This window comes from Astatotilapia calliptera, unplaced genomic scaffold (assembly GCF_900246225.1).
Source record: "Astatotilapia calliptera unplaced genomic scaffold, fAstCal1.2 U_scaffold_17, whole genome shotgun sequence".
NCBI lineage: Eukaryota > Metazoa > Chordata > Actinopteri > Cichliformes > Cichlidae > Astatotilapia > Astatotilapia calliptera.
The window spans coordinates 290,513-301,077 of NW_020535696.1; the positions used below are offsets into that span (position 1 = coordinate 290,513).

General features: G+C 40.1%; 1 long non-coding RNA gene across 1 annotated transcript; it reads right to left on the reverse strand.

The window, feature by feature from the left end:
• Window positions 1-691: 691 nt before the first annotated feature.
• On the reverse strand, window positions 692-1,741 carry LOC113017646 (uncharacterized). The gene is made up of 3 exons (XR_003271528.1): window positions 1,478-1,741; window positions 1,101-1,367; window positions 692-721 (listed from the first exon to the last, which is right to left on the reverse strand). It is a non-coding gene; the product is annotated as an uncharacterized LOC113017646 (long non-coding RNA).
• Between the last annotated feature and the right edge of the window lie 8,824 nt (window positions 1,742-10,565).

The window sequence follows — 10,565 nt, forward strand, 5'->3', positions numbered from 1 at the left end:
CTCATATACAGTGTTTACATTGTTACAGCACAGTCTCATGTTTACACCTGCAGGTACGGCTGGTGTTTACATCAACACTGTAACAAAGAAACATTTGTTTTGTTGTTTGTTATTAAAACAAAATCTGAAACTTTTCACTGCAAGATCTCACTTTTCTCCTCAATTTGAGGTTTTGTAGCTAAAACACATTTTTTAAAGGTCTGAATTGTTTTGTTGATGTTTTTTGGAGAGCACATTCTCTGTGAGGGTGAGTCCTTAATCTCACAATTGTGGACTTAAATCAAAAACAAAGTTCACTAAATGTTTCTATTTTCCCACCTCTCCAAGTAATCTTAATGAGCAGAAAACTTATCTGAGGGTTAATAAACTCACAGCTATTAGATAAAGTTGTTAGCACACATTACATAATGACCTCTTAGTGTGGTAGAAATAAAACAATTAAACTCACGAGTTTCTGTAACAGTGACGTCACTGCTGTCCTCTGTGTAGTAAACTGGATCTCCTCTCCCTCCTCTGCAGTGGTACAGACCTCCTTGTGAGACACTAATAACTCTGTTTGCTTCATTTCCTCTCATGAGCTGAGCTTTAGAAGAGACTGAATCACGTCTGAACCAGTCAAACTTCCAGCCAGCAGAGCCCTCCACAGAGCAGCTCAGTGTCACACTGCCCCCTGCTGGTATGACTGAACTTTGTGCTGTCAGTGTGGCTCTGGGTTTACTTGCTGTTGAAGAAACAAAACCATTGAAAAAATTAAATCATCATAAAGAATACATTTCTTACAGCACTAATCACACTTTAAACATTCACAGAGTAATTAAAAAAAATTAGTTTCCCTGCATGTGACACATTAGACTGTCTAACAAACTAAAGATTTCACTGATTTATCATTTCTCTTATCAAACTGTCATCTCTGTACATTCCTCTTTACATTGCTGATATTTTAAGAGCCTCCATGGTGTCTCTCCTTTCTGTTTGCACAGTGAGAAAAACTGTTGTCCTGAGCTGCCTGCAGACAGCTGGATCATTGTTGGAGTTTTCCTGTTAAGACAGATGTAAACATGAAAACATGAAATGTCAGCATGAATCATGGTCCAACTCACATGAAACTGTCAGTCTGAAGGCATCACTCCATCCTGTTAAGAGATAGTCACTGCTACCCCGACATCTGTAGTCTCCACTGTGGGACACTGAAACTCTGCTGATCCTGTATTCACTGGATGTTGGAGGGCTGTTTGTGTTGGGTGCTGTCCATTCATATTTCCACACCTTTCCTTCACCTCCCTGAATCTCACATCTGAGAGTGATTGTCTCACCAGTGAATATCTGAGACCAGCTGTGCTGCAGTTTCACAGCAGCCCAAACTTTTCCTAACAAACAAATAAACACAAATATTAAACTGAAAAAAATCACAAATTAATTGCTACTTCAGTTTAATCATGATGTTTCGTTTTATTTCACAACAAAATTTCTCCCTCACCTTGTTTCTGAATTGTAACTGCAGCACTGTCCTCTGTGGAGAAAACTGGATCTCCTCTCCCTCCTCTGCAGTAATAGATGCCTCCTTCTGAAATACTGATCGTGTGCTCTGATGTTCCAGCTCCTATTTTCTGACCTCCAGAAAACTGTGAATCACGTCTGAACCAGTCAAACTTCCAGCCAGCAGAGCCCTCCACAGAGCAGCTCAGTGTCACACTGCCCCCTGCTGGTATGACTGAACTTTGTGCTGTCAGTGTGGCTCTGGGTTTACTTGCTGTTGATGTTACAGGAAAGACAAACATCAGACTGTCAGTTTCTTCAAGAAAAACTTTGCTATATAACAAATAAAGATTTCAAGATAAAAATTCAATAGTAATTTTAAAAAAATCCAATTTATTTTTATTAATTTACAATTTATGTATTTTTTTAATTCAGTAAGTGCTTAATAGGTCACGACCCTGGATGATGGGTTAAGAAGATGGATGGAGTTCAATAATAGATCTCAGGTTTCTCAGGTAGGTCGGTCCCTGATCTCAGTGTGATCATCACACTTGATGCAAACAGGCACCAACAGCACAAGAAAAAAAAGTGACTTCAAAGCAAATTTGATGAGAATCAACAACTGGCAGCAGCACACATGAGGACAGCACAGGTATCTCAGCTAACTGTTAGCCAGCTAGAGAGCCAGGAGCTAACACTGGATGTATATAACATGATGAAAACTTTATCAGAGTGAATCAAGAATCAGGTGAGACTGTTTTTATGCTCTGCCACCAAACTGTACTCCTAAATGCAGAGACAGGTGAACTAGACACTGTTAGCTGATCTGAGGCCAGTTGATTGTGGAAACTCTTATTTTCAGATTTTTTGTTAATCTGTTTTTTATTTAAATGTTTGTTTTAAGGATCATGATCACATAAATATTTATGCATAAAGATGCATAACCAGTGCACAGTCAGCAGCATTTATCAGTCATAATTCACACAGATGTTTTTCATACTGTATGCTATCCCCGACCCCAACCAGGGCTGTGATGTGATAACAGAACTCTTCTCTGTTGATGATCAGCCTTTTCTTTTTTCAGCATCTGTATTTTCCATCGTCAGACAGCAGCTCTGCTCATTCTGTATTTATTGATCATGTTTGATCCACAACTTCAAATAAATTATAAAAACAAAATAATTGTGTCATAATTCTGAGCTGCAGTGGTGGAAACTACACATGTGCAGGTACTGAAGAAACTGAGATCATCACATCTGTGTTTAATGTTTGTTACGATTTTCTCTGATTTTGTTACTAAACTAAAACAAAGAACAATATGACTCAATGAAATGTGTCCAACTTACATGATACAGTCAGTGTGAAGATGTCACTGCAGACTGAAAGACTCATGGTGCAGCAGCTGTATCCTCCACTGTCAGACTCAGTAGCTCTGCTGATTCTGTATTCAGATGCTGAAGGTCTGATTAATGTGCCATCTCTCCATACAAACAGCGACTGACTTCCTTCACATCTGACAGCGACTGTCTCACTGCTGTATATCTGAGGCCAGGATGGTTCGAGGATCACGGTGGGCTTATTGGGAACTGTTCACATAAACACATCAAGTTAGAGATTGATGGAAGCATCAAGTCATTTTGAAGCTGAACTGATTTTTATTGCTGCTGTTAAGAGTCAAAAGATTTACTGCATCCTGGTGACATTTGGACTTGAAAATAATAAGATGTGTTTTTATGAAACAAATTAAAGCAGTTAATTAATATTCTGAGTAAAACCACAGAGTGACTGCACAGACCTGCAGGATTTAACTCACTCACTGTTTATAAACCCATTTAGTATCTTAAATAAAACGATGCACAAACAGAGAAACAGGGTGTGATTTAAAATGGTGCATGAAATACAAAATATCAGAGCAAAATTATACATATTATATGAATGTGAAGAAAACAAAGAACCATTTCTCACCTTCAGCATTAACGTAGAAGAGAGAACCGAGCACTAAAGTAAAGATTAAACATCATCAGGATCAAACTGACAGAAAATCAAAATCAAAATGAACAAAAGTGTTTTTAAAGATTAATTTTCACATGACACAGTTACTGCTCATCAAAATATTTCTGTGCATAAAACACTATTAATATATGAACTTGTACACAACAGTGAGTCAAGTGCAACAAGCAGCGATGTATCCAACACGATACTCCAGACTAAATTGAACCAAGGAACCAGCCAACATTTGTCTGTAACTTTCATAAACATCACAAATATGCTTTGTTCAAACTCTCACATAAACACTTCAAACCAGTGATACACTCTAATTCTCACACATGAGAAACACTTTCATTAATCAGTGCCATTCAAACAATGTCACAAATGTACTTACACAATAACCCCGTCATGCAGAGCAAAGAGTGCCCCATCCTCACATCCAGCCCTGCTGCACTCTGATCCTCAGCTGATCTCAAACACTTTGACTTTACATCAATAATAAAAAGAGAAGCTGCATTTAATACAGATAAGACCAGAGTGTTTCTTCTGACTGTGGCCTCTCTGTGCTTCCTTTCCTTTATACAAACCTCAAACAGCTCCTGTAGCTTTGACCACAGCAGTTGTGTGACGTGTTCACATTTCCTGTCCACTGCAAACATGCAGGCTTGCTTCTTGTGTTTGCTTCTTACCTTCTGTTGTTTCAGGTCAGGTGACATATTTTACCAGCTCATAATTATGTTTTATTCTCAGAGACTTTTATGTGATTTGTGCAGTGTGCTGTGGATCATCATAATGTTGGAATATTTTATCTCGAGTCATCTTATCAGCAAATGTTTCTGAACATCCACAGACATTTATTGTGCGATACATGAATGCTGTTTTCCCAAAATGTGTTGTTTTCAGTTTCTGGCCACCACACTCACTCTCCAGGATTATGCACAGACAATGATCTCCAAATATTTATTTGGTTTCATCTGCTTCCAATATCATATCAAATATCACTCATACGAAGGTGCCAGTGTTCACATTTTGAACAGAAAATACTGACGGTTTGAAAGAGGAGTGAAAAAGTACATCTATGTCCACTGTGAATGACCAGAGTTGGTGCCTTATGGCATCAGCTGTCAGTCACCTACAATGTAGTTTTGAGATCCCTTCCTTGTGCCACAACCCGTCCATGGTACTTTCCTCAGGTGACCTCAGTACGTCACATGATGGGGGGAGGAAAGGTCTCAAAGTGTTCTCATCCCAAATCTCTGGTGATAGTTTTTGAATAAGACAGAAGTTGGAAATTCTGAGTTACCAGTCGAAAAGTTTTTTTGTGGAACACAACTCACATTTACCGCTTGGAAAGTCTGAGCAGACACACAGACTGTGAGTTAGCGATCCAAGATGGCAGCACTGAACCTAAAACAACAGTCAAACTGAAAACTTTTATTTGTGCTGCCACTCTTTTGTATTTTTGAATCACTAAATAAGCCAAACACAGAACACTGATTAGGTTTGATTCATGAATGTGTTTTTTAACTCCAAAAACTTATAGGTCCATAATGACCCACACCTTTTTTCACAGCTTGGCTCATGTGATGTCGTGATTAATTGTGGGTCTTTGACCCACTTAAAGTAAAACCCTCACTAAGGTTAAAATACCTGAGACTATCTACTGTTTTATTTTTAGAAGTCAAAGAGCCTCTTAGATGAGAGGTGACACATCTTCCAGAAATGTAAAGAAGTTTAGTCACTTTCCTTCCAAACTTCTTAGACCACCATGAGCTGGATGACTGAGAACCTACACAGACATTAAACCAGAAATAGAAAGGTGGCACATAGATACAGTAGTTCATACTGTTGCCTCACAGCAAGAAAGTTTCCTGTTAGAATCCACCAGCTGGACTTTTTGTGTGAAGTTTGCATGTTCTCCCTCCACCTGTCTGGGTTCTCTCCAAAGTCATATATTATTATGTTAACTGGTGATTCAGGTGATTGCCTGCAGGTGTGAATGTGAACATGAATGGTTGTCTGTCTCTCCATAACCTGTCTAGTTGGACCTCATCTGTCACACTATGAAAGCTACTATAGGCTCCGCCCACATTAGAGTCCAAAAGGACAACACAGCAGTGAAAGCTTTAAGGTGTGGTAACTTTGCAATTGGGTAGTCCCCTCCATATGAGAATAAGGTGTACCTCAGTTTCTCACTTCTCAATCTCAATATACAGTCTATAATATTAATAATAGTTAAAGCATGTAAACACAGCATCTATCCTTATTCTGTCAAACACTTTCTTATAAAGATAACCTTTGATTAAGGTTTGTTGCAGTATCATCTACACACACTCACAAACATGTCGATATCGAAGTGTTTTAGATTGTTGAACAGCAGGTGTGTTTTTCCTTCCCTCCACTTTTCTGTGGGAAAGGTAAAATACATTAAGATGTTACTTCATGTTTTTATGTTATTTGCAGTTTATATGTTAACATAAGTGCAAAAGTTTCAGTACATATCAATATGTTATGAGGCTTGAAGACAGCAAGTCTCTGTGATACTGCAGAGTCCAGCAGACAGTTTGGAGTCAAACACTGACGTCATCATCACAGGTGTAGGAACCATTTCTGTAACAGCAGCCAAACAGACACATTAGTATCAGTAGGTTTAGATGATTTACTGGCTCCTCTGCTGGTTACAAAGCAGTGATTATACTTTGGAGTTTTGTGTTATACTGTGAGGAACTGGCCTGTTTGGAAGTTGCAGTGAGAAGAAAACATGTCTGTATATGATGTTGTGGACAGAGAGAGTGATGGATGATTTTATTTATTTCAGAGATAAATGAACATTTACAGCATGTCCATGCAGAGACTCTTAAAGACATGAGCGTGAGAAACAAGCTTTTCACCGTTTCTCTTGATGCCCACATGCTTTATTTATTCTTTAGTCCAGCATGTGTCATCACCACAATAAAGCTACTTTTAACCTGTTTTCACACATTGTCATACCTGCACATTTCCACTGTGCTGTGTTGACTTTAAAGAAGACAAACATTAGACTTCAGGCTGAAACCACAGGCTGCATTTCCTCTTTTCTTGGAGGCCCAGACAGAAATTTTGTGGTGTCTGATTTTCAGCAGATAAAAATAAACCAACAACAGTCTTTTACACACATGCAGTCATCACAGTCTGCTCAGAGAAACAAAGAACAAACGGGGAGGGGGTGACCGGAACCACTAGACTCATATGTACTATCATCTACAGGTTGAGTCATCTGCCATTTAATAGTACTCTGAAACTTCCTTAGTCCCACCCCAACCCAAACCCCTGAATTCATTTTAAATGAAACTCAGACTTTCAGCTTTCAGCAAATGTGAGAAACTGAAGCATATTTTAACACAGTCCCAACAGTGGTGGTCTCACAGGGGCTTCATCGAGCCCTCCATCTGTGGAGGGTACTCCATCCTGGAGGAGGGCCAAGGGATGGGTCCCGTGACTGCCAGTTAGTCCTCACAGATGACTCCCCAACAGGTTGGTGTACAGTCCATGAAGGCTCTCGGCTCAACAGCTGTTAGATCAGTCATTGGGTGTCTCACACATAAATGCTGGAGCTTCAAGTTGTCACCCTGGCACTCAAGCAAGTTCTGTTGTGTCTGCAGGGGCACCATGTCATCGTCAGAACAGACAGGGCAGAAGACAACCTTTTTCTTTTTATATAGAGAGTCAACATTTTTCTATCTGTTCATCTCCCTGCAGAACGATGTCCCTCCCCTTGCATGTGACAACCTGGCAAATGCTTTTCCCTTCCCTCTATATTTCCTCCTCCAGTCATTCCTTTGCAAGGTCCAGACCGAGGAGGTGGGGTTGATCCTGGTGGCCCCACTTTGGCCCCACATGGCCTGGTTTCCAGCTGTCCCACTACACCTGTCCAGGACTCCCTTTTCTGAAGGTCCTCCTGTCCCAGGTGAAGGGGGTCACCGTTCCATCTTTTCCCAGTAGGACCCAGTAGCGCTAGGGGTGTTTTGCCGGAAACCAAAAAGAACATAAATGGGAAAATAAATGACAACTGGCCAGCTTACTTGATACAGTCTGACGTACAGATTCCAGGGCACCATGTCATTGTCATAACAGACACAGGGAAGGAACGTATTTACAAGACAGGACATGTATGGAAACACGGAGCCAGGACGTGCAGGGTGAACATACACTGGTGGCGCACTTGATCTCAGGGGGAGGGATAATAGTGTTAGTGGTGTTTTACCATAAACCGAAAAGAACACAAACGGGAAAATAAACGAGAACTGGAGAGCTTACTTGATACAGTCTGACATATAGACACTGGGGAAGTTATTAGAAGCCAGACTTAAAAGGCACAGAGGGAGACTGAGAGGTGAGGTGCTGGGACGTGAATTGAATCTCTGTATAGACTCGGAGAAGATGATCTCCACAAGCTCCGGTAGGTGGGTGAGCAGTTACACAGACACCCCTGAAAAGGACAATACTCCGACACGAGACAACCGTTGTGCAGCTCCTTAAGAACGCTTCTCATGAAAGCGTCTGACGAGTGTGCCAGAGGCTCAGTGAATTGCTGCCCCACCTACCTGCAGTGATGGGAATAACGGTGTTACAAGTAACGGTGTTACTAACAAGGTTACTTTTTTCAGATTAATGAGTAATCTAACTAATTGCTATTTCTATCATTACAACATCGTTACCGTTACAAACCGTTACGCAACGGCATGTGGTGGGGTTGCGTTACTTTTTGTCAACAGACGGTTGAAGCTGTGTTCAGCTTACCACATCCTATATCAGTTGCACAGAAGTAGCTATCTACGTAAGTCATCTGGGTGCTACGGCTTTAAGTAACTGCGCGTGCTCCTGTGGACGGCAATCACTTTCTGGAAGATGACCACTTTTTGGCACAACACCTGGAGCTTAGGGGGCAAAACAATCGCATGAGTGCTGCTGTTCGACTGAGGAAGAATAAAGTAGTCGTGGTAAGCCAATCCCACGACCACTTCAAGATGACAAAGCAACAGGGTGATATATACCAGTTTTTAAATTGTGTTTATAGGCCAGAGTCATGATAAACAATATGTATGTGTGTTTTTTCCTGAATAGTTTCGTCACGTTTACTGTCTAAAAACAACACTAGCAAACAGTTTCAGACTGACACCCAGTAACTTACAAATAGAAGGACTGGTCCCCCATTTCCTCCCATGAGTCCTGGATCTGGTTCTTCAGTGCTGTGCTTTTGAGATGCTGGAGGTTGCTGTAGTGCAATGTCTGTCCCTGAAAACCACTTTGTTTTGCTGGCCATAAAATCTGCCAGGTGGATTAATGAGCTCTGTCAGTACACAGACAATGCTGCTGCTGGTTGCTGGACTGGAAAGTGGTGATCCTCCGGCCCAACAGTTACGAACATCTCCCACTGGGGACCTGGACAAGGTTGCAGGCCTGGTTGCCCTGTGCCATCTCTGTGCTTTGTCACAGCATGTCTTGCAAATCTGGTCGTTCAGGTAGACAGACCAGCTTTTTGTGAGCTTCCACTGTGGAATTCTGGGCAGACCCCTGTCTAAGTCACAATTGTTCCACAGGGTTGTGGAGGCCATTCAGCAGGCATATGCCTCTTCAGATGCTGATCTTGGTTCTTTGGACACAGTTACACCTACATTTACATCACACAGAGATTTATTTTTCTTCTGCAACATGTTGTGATGTAAATAATAGACTCTGAAGTCAAAGTCTTTTTCCTTTATCATCACAACTCTGGGAAATATTTAACACTCAGACAAGCAGACTAATGCATTGCAATAAAAAATAACTGAATTGCACCCTCTGTTGAATACCAGCTCTAAACACAACCCAGTGTTTATATTTGAGAGGTGTTTTTGCATGAGAAAGGTGGAGAATGACAAGGATCTGACTGTCTGAAGTTACACAAAGAAAAATATATTCAGATCTGGTTTTGTGGGTAGAGAGAGTGACAGATTCTCTTGAGATTTCTTAATTCAAATATACATACACTTTTGCAGTGAAATGCTGCAAAGAGAATACATTCAGAGAATACACATATAGCCAGGGACAGGGACCCTAGAAACAGTACAACAGTAAATTATTTCATTTTTCTTTTTAACAGAAATTATTAACCTATGCCCATAATTGTAAAAGAGAGATCTATATGTGCATGCAGCTAAATTTGTGCAGGTCCACCACGACATACAGTCACGTGTTAGAGAGCACAGCAGTGAGAACCTTGTGCGCTGTCCATGGTGCTGAAATTTTAAGATAAATAAATTTAATATTTCACTATTTCTAGACGTGTGTAATAATGCAAGATTTGATATTAATCTGATTTCAAGTAAAATACAAGACTGATACCAGTACCAATACTTTTTAATAATTAAGCTCCATCATCAGATTGCTAATTCTGACTGAATTTTCATGACCTTTAAGTGTTTTCTTTTTTCCTTTGGATTATTAATTAGTTCAAACCTGGGACAGAGATAAAAACAATAATCTAGCACATCTAATAGTATTTTAACTACAGTAATCATACAGTATCTTTTTCACATTTAGCACAACAGGGTAATTATATTGAATTAAATCTGAGTCATACTATGTTTGGTATATTTGTTTCAATTCCTGTAATTGTTTTCATTCAAATGTTTCAGTTAGATAAATGTATATATCAAGGGTTTAGCATAATTGCGACTTTAGGAGTTGGCTAAAGTAAGAATGAGCCATTTCCACTATAAATTAAAGTAATATAACTGAATTATCACTATTACCACAGTTATCTACATAGATATTCTTTACTTACTGGGTTGCTGGATGGTCCTGGTTAGCTGAGCACGTTTGCTTACTTGTTTTACTGGCACTGCTGAGTCAGGTGACAGTAAAACATAAAACACAAGAGAGGAGAAGCAAACTGTGGCTGCTCTGTGACACCTGAAAGCAGCAGCATTTACACAGACAGCCAGGTTGCCTCTTTGATGAAACTGCAGCGGTGCATACAGGAGAACAGAAACTGAAGCATCAAGCTCATTACACTCGTATTGATCAACATCGATACAAATGTTGGTATCAAAATGATCAATATTTGGATCGATACGCCC